This window comes from Cheilinus undulatus, linkage group 3, assembly GCF_018320785.1.
Source record: "Cheilinus undulatus linkage group 3, ASM1832078v1, whole genome shotgun sequence".
Taxonomy (NCBI): domain Eukaryota; kingdom Metazoa; phylum Chordata; class Actinopteri; order Labriformes; family Labridae; genus Cheilinus; species Cheilinus undulatus.
Genome location: NC_054867.1, coordinates 48688955 through 48701981, shown reverse-complemented (window position 1 = coordinate 48701981; position 13027 = coordinate 48688955).

Below are 13027 nucleotides of genomic sequence, written 5' to 3'. Positions count from 1 at the left end.
CAAAGGTGGTAAAATGCCCCCTAACCTCCCAGCAGAATAAGCTGAAATGTATTTTTTTGTCCTCTTTTACATCTGTATCCATATGCTTTCTTCCACTACTCGTCTGTTAACAATTCTACACTGACTGTGTTTGTTAAAAGCACTTTATAAATAAATCTGGTTGGTCTTGAATTGACTTGATGTGCTTACAGCTCCCAAAACACTGCACGCATGTTGGAAAATCCATTTTTCATTTTTGAGAAATCAGATTTGGGTTTTCATTACTCAGTTATTCTCCACTGAAACTTAACCTCGGGCCCGTCTGTCATCAGTATGCGAGGTGCTTTCCGGGAAGCCTGATACACTGGATTTCCCCTGTCCAAAGCACTAAAATATGCAATTACGTATTTATTGCTGGAGGAGAAAATGTGTGCCAAAGGTTAAGGATGTATATTTAATGTAGAGTGTCTACTCACCTTCCTGGCCTGCTTCTTTTGTTTGGATTCTGTCTGGAGAAAGAAACTTTGAAGAAAGCAGGGTTAATTTCTGAAGACAAACATGCATCTTAATTAAATTGAAGACATTGTTCAAAGCGTACTGTCTGCAGAATTAAGTTGCAGTGCATTTAAAATGTGGAAGTCAAATATACGTGAAAGGGAGGGAAATGGTTTAATTAAATCCCTATAGTTGTCATTAGCATGCGGCCTGCTGCAGCCCTGGTCACAGATTACATATGATGTGCTAAAAAGCTGACGAGCACTTTTATTCAAAAGTTATTAACTTTTTAAGCACCCAATTACGTCTGCTGGATTGCGGGCACACAACTTCTAATCTTCTAAGGCAACTTTGGCTTAGGATCATTGTCCCTCTGAAGTATGGCCAATTAAGCCGTGTAGGGGCTGACAGAGGAAACACAGAGCATGTAATGTCAATAAGATGCTATTTGTCCCTCTTAGACTTAGCATACAGAGATATACCTTCACTCAGTTCAAGACAATTTACATGCACAGAAAAGAGGGGGATGCACTGGCACCATCGCACAATTAGCAAAAGTGATTATTCAGCTTTCCTGTCAGCTTCCTGTGAGGCACAATGCATGAAAGCGTATCAGAGCACAAACAGTGGAGGTGTTTTCCACACACTATCAAAGCTTTCCTATCATAGCACGGTGGATAAAAGATAAAGGGAGAGCGAGATTCACCTGGAGAAAAGGAAAGGGTTTGTTTTTGAGCTGCCTCTGCAGAACTCTATACGGTACACTCTCTCATCTGTCCTTGTACTTATCTTTGGACTACACTTTATTTACTCACTCTGTTCACAGCTTTCGCATTTCTCAATTCCTCCAAGCTCTTTAAAAAACATGGAATATCCTTTTGTTCTTAGTGAGAGGAATGTGCAGACTTATGGTAAAAGACTGATATTTGAAACAAGACTATTTTTTTTGTCTTTTATATACCCACTGAGTTCTGACATAGTGTGCAGAGCTTTCATAGAAAAACAGAAGATGCAGCTCAAACACTAGGAAAAGAAAAGCATTTAACTCAACAACATAAAAAAAGCCAATAACTGTATACATTCAAAACTAGGGATGTCCTGATCATGCGACTGGTTGCTAGACCAAAACTATCATAAATTGTGTTTTATAGCAGATGGTGCAGCAGTTGATCAGTCAAGTGTTTCCCAACCATTTTTCCCTGAACTCTAAGAAAAGCAGAGCACCCCCAGGACACAAGAGAGAGGAAAAAGTGACACATTGCTGCAAAAAAATCAGCATAGATTTTAATTGTTTCAATGGTAAAACCCTAAACATGGCCTATGCATGCTATTCTTATCAAAAGACCTCTGTATAAACTACTTAATAACTGCTTTATCATGGTTTTAGTCATCCATCTAGCCCAGACTTCCCTCTCCCCAGCTACGTTGTCAAGCTCTTCCTGTGGGATCCCAAGGCTGTCCCAGGCCAGCAGGGAGACATAGTCTCTCTAGCGTGTCCTGGATCATCCCCGGGGCATCCTCCCGGTGGGGCCTGCCCAGAACACCTCACCAGGGAGGCGTCCAGGAGGTATCCAGACCAGATACCCGGAGCCACCTCATCTGACTCCTGTCAGTTTGTTTGTTTGTTTATTTGGATCCACTATTAGATACAGCAAATATGCAGTAGCTATTCTTCCTGGGGTCCTCATACTACATTTTCAAACAATATTTTCATCTTAGGGCACATTGACACCAGAGCTGTTTGGTCCGCTTTAAACGAACTCTGGTCTGTTTCCCCGGATAGTCTGGTTCACTTGGAGTGCTGTGATAGCTCACTAAATTCCATGCCACGATTGCTCTAAAATGAACCGTTCCTTTTATCAAATTTGTTCTGCACGAAGGCAGCTGAAATCTACCCTCTGATGCCTGCCGAGTACAATACTGATGTTCATCAGAAAATAACATAATAACGCCACACAGATCTGCCTGTCGATCTCCTGCTCCACTCTTCCCTCACTCATGAACAAGAACCTACATACATACTTGAACCCCTCCACTGCTTCTTGTGTTGTGCTTTGTTTGATGTAAAGCACTTTGTGACCTCTGTCTGTGAAAAGTGCTCTATAAATAAAGTTTACTTACTTACTTACTAACACCACTTCGGGTAGGACCTCATTGCCAACCTGGAGAGGGCATTCCACCTTTTTCCAAGTCAATATTTGCAAATGTAATTTGGCAGCCACACAGCCTCGCACTCCTCCAACCCTGCAAACATGTGGCAAGAATCAGAAAAATCTAGTGTGTAGCTTGCTTGACTGAGACTGATTCTGTTCGCTCCTTTGGCTTATTTGTGACTGTTGACGAATCTAAACTGAAGCAAATCACTCATGCCAATCCGCATCAAGATCCTGGTGTCGTATTCCACATACATCACCAGAGGATCTCTAAAGGACTAGCATGAGGGGAAATTGAAGAAAATGGAGAAGAAACTTGTGGTGTCTGTCTGTGGCTACCCCAAGCTATACAACACAATGTGCCTGTTCTACCGGCACAGAATACAAGGAGCTAACTTGGAGGAAAGTGAGTCAGGAGGTCGGATTTCAGCCATCTACTACCTTCAGTTTTGAGAATTCCACAGCAGATACAAAACGGCAGTTTTCTGAATGTAGTAAAGCTCAGCCATGTTTGACACCTGACTGAAATGCCAGATGTAGGAGAAGGAAGCCCCTCCCCTCTTGTGTGCACTTTGATGTGCAATTGGACTGAGTTATTCCCATGGATTTTAAAAAAATTAATCTAGTAAACTCCCTATATTTGGGCGTTCAGATAAGCATAAATAGGTGATTGTTTGTGTCTGGTGTGGACACATTAGTACGCCAACATTGTCTCTAAAATATCCCCATCAAAACAGATCAGAGTTTGTCTAACTGGTCACTTCTTCTGCCCTCTAAAAAGCCTTTGAGTCAGCAGCTAGATATACCAGATGCAAGGATAAAATGTATTGGACAGAGCAGATAAACATTGGTAATATCTGCTGATATCTGCTTTTACCACATCATTAAGCTGATGCAAGTAAACAGAGCTGATACCGATGTTAAACCAACGCGTCCATGCACCCCTGTTTGCATGCATGGTCTTTGCAGTGCATGTCCAGGCTCCCTGGATTCCTTTCATGAAGTAACAAAGTCTAGAGTAGGTTCATTTGTGCTTATTCTGTTGAGTTTTTGATTGTGCCATTGGCGAGTCCATTAGAAAATTAACATATTTGTCGTCTATAAATGAAATTAAATAATGCAAATGAAGTCCTCAAGTCTGCACACACGCTGCTCCTCCACCAACCATAGGTGATTGGTTTTGTTGATTCATGGCTAAAAATTCTGACATATGGATAACATAATTTCTCTGAAAACTGGCCAATAATAATAGCTGCTGATCATTCGGGGCATCTCTACTTTATACACCAGGGTTTCTTGTTTGCTCTGCTCCAGGAAACACAGCACAAACACACTGTGAGCAGCTTTCTCCAGAGGTCGGTCTCAGTATTTGTCATCTCATTGGAATTCCGTGAGCCAGGTAGCAGAGGGAGCTCATGGTGTGAAATTGTCATTGCACTGACTGCAGAGGACTTGAGGAACGTGGGTCAGTTGCTGACCAAATGAAAGCATATAGTTCAATCCTCTACCGCCTCCCAGGGTGGATGTCTCAGCGGCAAACACTTCCCTGCCAGGAGACGGTGCAGCACGGCTGTTCTAAGATGTTGTGGCTTATGTTAGGATCTATACAGGAGCGTGTTGTGACATCTTTCTCAACTTTTTAACCTGGCTGCTGTGGAAGAAAGTCCAAAACGCTTCCATTGATTTTGCCTTCAGACTGACGTAGGAAACTCTCCAACTGGCTGAATGGACTGACTCGAGGCAAGACCACCTGGTATAACACAGACCTCATACACATCATAATGAATAGGTTTATGCTTCAAGATTAAAGGTACAATACACAACAGTTTAACCTCCAAAGACCCTGCATCCACATATGAGGACATTACATTTTGGCTTTTCTACATTATAGCAATCATTTTTGGTATTAGAATTGTTGTAATCATTGATCAAAATGTCCATTCAAGTTGGAAGTTATCAAAGTATTTTTATTGAAATTAAGAGGATATGCTTGTATATTTTGGAGGGTTTCATGGCTTTAAATTATGCATTTTCATGGGAATATGGGAAAATTATTACCACATTTTTGGAAAGTTTGATTGGGAATTTGGGCTTCAGGATTGTCCTTTGAATTTTTTAGCATTTTTCTTAGAAAACTTGAGGGGGTTTGAAAATGTCTAGAATTTGCCAAGAAATTGAAGGGGGAATTTACTTTAATATTTGGGGAATTTGCTTGAAATTTTCAGGAATTTGCATGGAATTCTTTTATTGGAATTTTTTAGGCTTTATGAGGAATTTTCACTCACAGATTTGAGTACTTTTGAAAGAAATGTTTGGGTATTTTAAAAATATGTTTAAAGTTTTCAAAGACATTTTTTTTTTTAAATTCTGGAATATTTGAGGGTTTTGGAAAGGAAAATTTCCAAGAAATTCCCTTTCAGTGAAGAGACTGATATTTTAACTTATTTGACCGTATTTGTCCCAAATAAGTGGGAGAAAATAAAAATGCTCTCCAAACAAAGGCTCCAGTCTCAGGAGGTTGAACATCAATAAAGCAGAAAGCATGTTTCTTTCCATTGCTATCGCAGGGTAACAGTGCAATTTAAACAAACAAGAAATACCTTTGCTAATATCTTCCTAAAACAGACATTTTTCAAATAACAAATTCAGCTACTGCAGTCTTAAATGTCTCATGTATTGGCTTATATAGAGCCATCCCTCCTGCTCACACACACACCTGACAGCAGAGCAGGGAGTGATTATTGGGCTGAACAAATTCTGCCATAAAAGTTCATTACAAAACAAGACTTTGGCTCAGTTTGCACTCTTTCCCTCAAAACTCTGGAATAGTCTCATTACACCGACTCCAGTATGGACAGGATATGTATGACAGCAAGTGAGCGCTGCAGCAGGATGAAGCATGGCTTTTTTCTCCTGCCAGCCTGTTCCTATTTTCCTCTCTGTTGCACGCTTGAGATTGGAGAGGAACAAAAAGGGAGGGAGATGATAAGGCATCAGGAGTGTTGGACAGGAAGATGTTGCTTGGTTTTCTTTCCCTTTTGTCACTCAACAGAGCTTGCTAGCTTGCTAACTCCTGTGATTCAAAGTTCTGCTCTGACTTGTAGAGGGACCCAACTACAGTCAAGATGGCCGACATGGGCGTCGCTATACATCCAATCCATGTCGGAAGTCCCAAACGGAAGTTTCTTGTTGGTGTTGGACTCAGCTGCCAGTGTTTGTCAGTCTTTTTTGCACCTCAGCCTAACCCTTGGTGCTGGATCTCAAATATTCGCCTTCCCCACTGCCTTACCCTGAACCTAACCACTCGGGTTTTAATGCCTAAGCCTAACCTTAGACGTACAGACTTCTGGTTGAGACTTCCCGTATGTATTGGATGTATGTCGGCCATCTTGTCTGCAGCAAGGTACTCTTGCTGACTTGTGTCAGCACAGAGGCAGAACTATTCATCTCACAGATGTCCACTGCTTGTCAATACAAGACGCCACAGTTCTGTTTGTCTGCACTGAAAAACTAGAAAAGCACTCGGAGAGCGCAGACCTCCGCCATTAGCCCTATCTCCCAATAGTAAAGAATCCTTTAAAAAATTCCTGGATCCAGACAGTGATCTGGATCACTCCCAAAATCTAATCACTTCTTCCTTATGCAATTTCTGACATTTACTGAAAATTTCATCAAAATCCATCCATAACTTTTTGAGTTATGGTGCTAACTAACAAACAAACTAACAAACCCCGCCGATATCATAACCTCCTTGGTGGAGTTAATAAAAAGGGGCACTTGTCACATTTCAAACAGGGCAAAACTGAAATTGACAGAGCAGAGACATGTATTTTTAACCTACATTTTCTGCATATTCCACCTGCCTCTGCTTAATTTTCTCACAATTCAGTGCCTGTCTAGTCCAGTGGTTTCAATCTTTTTTACCAAAGCCATACCGAAGATAAAGCCAAAATTTCAAGGCACGCCAAAGCCTAGCTAAACAAAATAGCCTGTTACAGTTAACCAAGTGTATAACATTAGTTCAGGCAAGCCCCGGGGTCAAGTGCAGCCATATAACTGAGATCATCTTATCTCACACAGGCCCTCATCAGCTGACAGCAAGCTGATTCATACTAAGCACACTATTGGCAAATTGCACTCATGCTGCCATAGTTTAACTGCTATATTTTGTGGCTCTCTTTAAAGCCCGCCTCCTCCCCAGCTCCTCCTCTATTCTGCCTCTGACTTTATCAGTGTCATAACTGCCAGTAAAGAAAAACTACTTCTAACCGCATGTGTTTCTTGACAAAGTGGTCCTAGCAGTCCAGTCAACCCTAAAATTCAACATGCAGCACATCGACTGGAGCCGTGGAAACATTCTTTGGAGTGACAAATCATGCTTCTCTGTTGGAGTCAAATGGGTGAGTCTGAGTTTGGCGGATGGTGGGAAAACATTTCCTGCCTGTCTTCATTGTGCCGACTGTGGAGTTTTGTGGAAGAAGGATAATGGTATGGGGATGTTTGTCAGGGTTTGGGCTAGACCTCTTATCTCCAGTGAGGGCCAATCTTAATGCTTCAGCATGCCAAGACATTTTAGACAATGCTATGCTTCCAATTTTGTGGCAACAGTTAGGGGAAGGTCCCTTTCTATTTCAGCATGATTGTGCCCAAGTTCACAAAGCAAGGGCTCTAAAGACATGGTTTGATGAGTTTGACCTTATAAATGCTCTACGGCTGTGATACTCAACACGTGGCTCTTGAGCCACATGGGGCTCTTTTGTGATGATTTGTGGCTCTCGTATGTCTTAATTTGAAATATTATTCTCCCAGAAAACCTTAAAAGGGGAAACTTTGACCTTAGAATTCATCCATTGCAAGTCACATTAATCAGTTTGTTTCCCACACTTATGCAGTAGGTTTTAGTCGTCAAACTTAATTGTCAACCTTTACTTTTTCTTTGTATATTTCCATTGTCCTTATTTGCAATTTTTTGTCCCTTTTTTTACATTTGTGTCACTTTTCATCAATTTCTTCTATGTTTATCCCATTTTTTGCCCTTTTTCATCAGTTTTAGCCACTTTTCAATCCTGCTTCTTTGCAATAGTTTGCCCATTTAAGCTGCCTTTTGCTAACCTGACCTGACGTGCCAGATGGATGTGTTTCACACATCCATCTCGGAAACGTTTGAGAAAAGGCAGAGGCTTTAAAAAAATCTCAGAGTGTGATTGGATGAACGTTCTGTCACATCTCTACGGGCCAATCAGAGCAACAAAACAGGTGACGTAGCCGCTATCGAGCTGCGCGTGCCCAGCAACCGAGGAATAACGCGAAACATATCGACTATAGACATGTAAGTACTCGACTGTTATCGTTTATGAAAAGAAAACAACTCAGTGCTGTTCTTTGTTCTTCTTTTAAGGAAGAAATGTTGTCAAGTTCTGATAAAATTAGCACTTCAGCAGCATCCATGCTAAGCCCTTCCGCCATAATTGCACCAGCCTCTTGTTGCTGCTTGCTTACGTTACCACTCTGCCTTGCCTGAAAGTACTGCCCCTCATGGCTGATTGGTCCTGTCACTTTCTAACCAGGCCCAAATGGTTCAGATGGGAGCTTTGCAAGATGGATTCGCCAGTGAAAAACAAGGAAAGAGGCATATCCATCTGCTTTGCAAGGATAGCCTTTTGCCACTACATACCACTTTTCCTCCATTTCCCACTGTTTTTACAGTTTTTTTTTAACTTATTTTAGTCACTTTTCACTCATTTTTTGCCACTTTTTGACCACTTGTAACTCAAATTTTTGCCACTTTTCACCCAGTTTTGTCCATTGTATGCCTCTTGTACCCCTTCCCCTTGTGGCTCTTGCAAGGGCATTTTCAACAATTTGTCTCTTTGGTTGAGCAGGGTTGAGTAACATTGCTCTACGGAATGAATGCATCGGACAAATTCTCACAGAAACATGTCTCCTTCCAAGAAAAGTGGAGGCTTTTGTAGCTGCAAAAGGGGGGCAACTCCATTTAAAAGTACATGTATTTGAACACCATGTCATTACAATCCGTACTGGGGTAATGGTTGGACAGTCAAACATGTTTGTCCATATAGTGTATCCACCTTCCTCAGTTTGTCATTGTACCTAGAAAACCAGCCTTCCCCAGTGTTTGGCCTTAATTTTTGGACCTCTTCTTCGTCGTGCTTGACCTTGGCTTTCTTTGTGGACTCTTGATTTCATGCCTAGCCTCGGCTTTGTTTGCCTAAATTGGATTTCTTTTCCAGGTTTCTACCTTGCACTGGCACATACAACATGGGCTGCCTTGGCTCCGTCTGCCTTTTATCATTGCCTGCTTTGCAACTGAGTGTTTTGAACAGCTCTGTAATCACAGCCTGCATCTGGGTTTTCTGTTTCTGTTGGAGGGTAGTTGTTAGGCCTTTCTGTAAAAGCCTTGAATACTACCAAGTGAAGCATGTATACCACCAGCAGTCATGCTCTACAGTTTGGGAATTACTGACCTAGAAAATGCTCATGATTGTCTTCCACTTAAACGCACAGCTACAGTATTAAGGCAAAATTCAGCAAATCCTTTATGTTTTCTTCTTCTGACCTTACAGGAAAGCATTCAAGGCTGCTATTTCCTGTGAAAGCCCAGTGAGTATGTTGTAGAGGCCTTGTCACACGTATCTGCCTTCATTGTAACTGCAGAATAGTGGTCACAACTTTTCTACTTTCTTCATCCCACAGCTCACACTTTAGCGCTGATTTGAAATAACACAGTGCTGGGTTTGTTGAAAGATCCTGGTGCCACGAAGACACTTAAATCCCCGAGTAAGCTACAGTAGCAACCAGGCCTGACAGCAAATCTTGGACTTAAAGCTGACGTGAAAGTGAACAGCCCTCACCCGAGCCCATGGTTTGACAAAACTATATTTGCTTTTAATCTTCTTATTGAGTCTGACGCCGGGCTTTTAAAAGACCAATTGAAAAAATGTAAATCACATACAAATGAGGAGTAATTCTGAATTTCTCAGCCCGCTTGTCCCTCAGTGACCATATCCAATTTTCAGACTTATATTATCAGGCTTGGTGAAGTGGTCAGCATAGTAAAAGGAGCTAATATCTGCCAGACCAGCTGCTCTGCCAGGGCAGGGGAAAGCTTGAATAACAGTCTGCTCTGTTACCCCATTTAAATGGACAGACTGGAGCTAATTTTAAATAAAGTCTAATTACGGACATGCTTTTGAAACGGAGAGAAACATAAGCTGCGGCTACCATCCAGCAGCAATTATTCTGACGCATAAAAAGGAGTGAAACAGACTGCCGAGTGCATTAATCTTTCTTCTAACTTTCTATGAAGTCAAAGTTTAAGGGTCATATAATTATTTCTCCCCTTTGAATTCTTATCGTGTACGCCGTGTGACTGTGAAACAATGATTTCAAAGCGTGTGCGTGTCCCTCATCATAAAGAACTGTCAAGGAAAGACCAACCTCCTGTCTAGTACATCCAAAATTAAATATTGAACCACTGAAATGGGAATAATTCATATATATATGATTTATATAATGTATTCTGCTCGGTGAAACGCTGGCTGATTAGGCTTTCATCTCCTCCATGCAGGTTTCACTTGAAGAAAGACACAAAGGAGGAGACTAACAGTAGATGGGATGTACAGCAGCTAAGACAAACAGTGCACTTTTGATTGTATTTTGACATCTGATTGAAGGTTATCACAACTCTTGCTTATTTAAATTCCCTGACCTTCCACCCAGCAGATGCGCCTCCCTGGCCTGTCAGTCCTCTGGCTCGCTGAAGTAGGATGCGGGGGTGGTGTTGTTATCCTTTGCTCTCACACTGCAAAGTCCTTGCACCTCAAAGGCTTCTGGAAATGTTAAGGGTGAATGCAGCAGTGCTGTGCTTGAAGAAGTATCGGCCATTGTAAACCATAAGATATAGGAGCAGCCATATGATCCTTGTGCGGAAAGTGCTGTAATGTGGTTAGACTAATGGTGTTATGGCTAAAGTAGAGATGATCATTAGCCTTCAGATCCATCTTCTAGAGTGCTCTGAGACCGGAGACAGACCTTTGGAGCATTCATTTCTATTCTTAATGTGTTTCCGATTCAACAGTTGTTCTCAAGAACTTTGAGAATGTACATCATAGTCCGAAAATTAAAATGTTTATCATTAAGTCTATCAAATGGTCAGCTCTGTTCCAGAGAAAGATGTTCATATGCTACAGCAAATAACACTTATGTTAAAGATATATAGCACACAGTATTTCTTCATTGAAATATCAACATTTAGCACAAAAAGTAAGGAAATGTGTGTTTGGTAGAGTATTTCTTTGTGCTTCTTAGCTCTTACACCATTAGAATGCCTGTTTATTTCCCTTTTAAATGGTGCCACATTTGTAAGGAACATGCATTCATGGGATGAGCAGCAGAGCTGACTATGTAGGTTGTGCCCAGAAAAATTGTGCCAGACCTTCTCTGCCAGTACCAAACAGCTTATTCTGCTGTTGACTCTTGTTTTGAGAGTTTTGTCGAGCTTTGGCATCATTGGATGCAATCCCAGTTATATCCCAGAGATGCCAAGATGAGATTCTGCAACCAGGGGCAATCCCATATCTCCACAGCCTTCTAGATCAGGGGTTCTCAATGTTGGGGTCGGGATCCCACTGGGGGTCTTGAGACACTGAGAGGGGGTCTCCAGATGCCTTAAAAAAAACCAAAACAATTTTGAATTACACTGTTCCCACTTTACACCAATTTTTGCCTAATTTTAACACATTTTTGAAACTAAAAACCCATTTTCTGTCAATGTTAAACCCTTCCCACCACTTTTTTTCTGCCTGTTTTTGCCACCTCTAACCCAAATCTTGTAACCCTCTGCCTATTGTTGGCTCTGTTGACACATTATTACTAATATTAACCCCTCTTACCACTTTTTAAGCCACATTTCACAAGTTGATATTCAGATTTTGCCAATTTCTGCCTATTTCTGCCTCTGCTAACCCTTTTTGACAATTTATATAAATTTTAATCCCATTTCACCAAATTTCCACCTATTTTTGCCACTCTAACCCCATTTCAGCCATTTTTTAATCCGTTTTTACCACTTACTCTAACCATTTTTGCCACTTTAACCCATTTTGCCATTTTTGGTTATTTGTTGCCACTTTTATGTCATTTTTTTGCATTTTGAACCCATTTCTGCTACTTTTAAAATCTAACTTCACCACCTTAAGGTACAGTGAGGTCTCCGGTCTCTGGCACATTTATTTTGAAATCACCGGCTGAAAAGGTTGAGAACCCCTGTCCTAGATCATTGGTTACCAACCTGGAGTCTGGACCCCCCCCCCCCCCAGGGGGGGCATCAAAGATCTTAGGGGGGGCGCAAGACTTTGTCTGATCTGAGGCTGCCATAATTTGATTTGCAAATATTGACCATAACCATGATAAAGCAGTTATTAAGTAGTTTATACAAAGGTCTTTTAAAAAGAAAAGCACACACAGGCCTTTTTAAGGGTTTTTATCAATAAAACAATTAAAATCAATGTCATTTTTGATGGCAGTGTGTCACATTTCCTTCTCTCTTGAGTTCTGGGGGGGCTCCACTTGTATTAGATAAATAAAGGGGGGGCTTCAAGAAAAAATGGTTGGGAAACACTGTCCTAGGTGACTCCAAGCTGAAGTCTAGGTGTGCTGTGGGATTTGTATAACCATACGGTGTTACTACAATTATATGACTCTCATTACTCTACTATGTTTCAGAGAGGCTATTTTGTACGATTATGGATGTGGTGTGCCTTGAGATTTTGACTTGATCTTAAGTGTGCCTTTGGCAAAAAATGGTTGAAAACCACTGCTCTACAGAATGAATAGGCAAGATTCCAACAAAAATACTCAAAATCTTGTGGAAAGCCTTCCAAGAAGACTGGAGGCTGTGATAGCTGCAAAAGGGGGACCAACTTCATATTAAAGTGATATGCATTTATTTAAATTAGTGCTGTCAATTGATTAAAAAAATGATGACATCACTATGCTGTGATTAATCATGATTAATCTCAGCATTTCTATAGTTTTAATACTTTTTAGATTTTTAAACGTTCTTATTATCAAGTGTTTGATTTCATCATTTTAACTTTATGTACAGCACTTTGAAAGTGCTTTTTATCTATGAATATTATCCATGAATTAACATTTAAAATACTACTATTGTATTTTTGTTTGAGATAAATTAGCACATGTATGGTGTTTAAACTTACAAATATTAAACAAACTAGAGTTTTTAAACTTGTTTGTGGTTTGTAAATCAGAGTATCCAAGCAATAATATTTATAAACTGCAAACGAGCCCAGCAGACAAACACATCAGGTACAAAATAACTTCTGCTGTAAAGTGAATGATCAGGTGTGCTGTTACCCCGA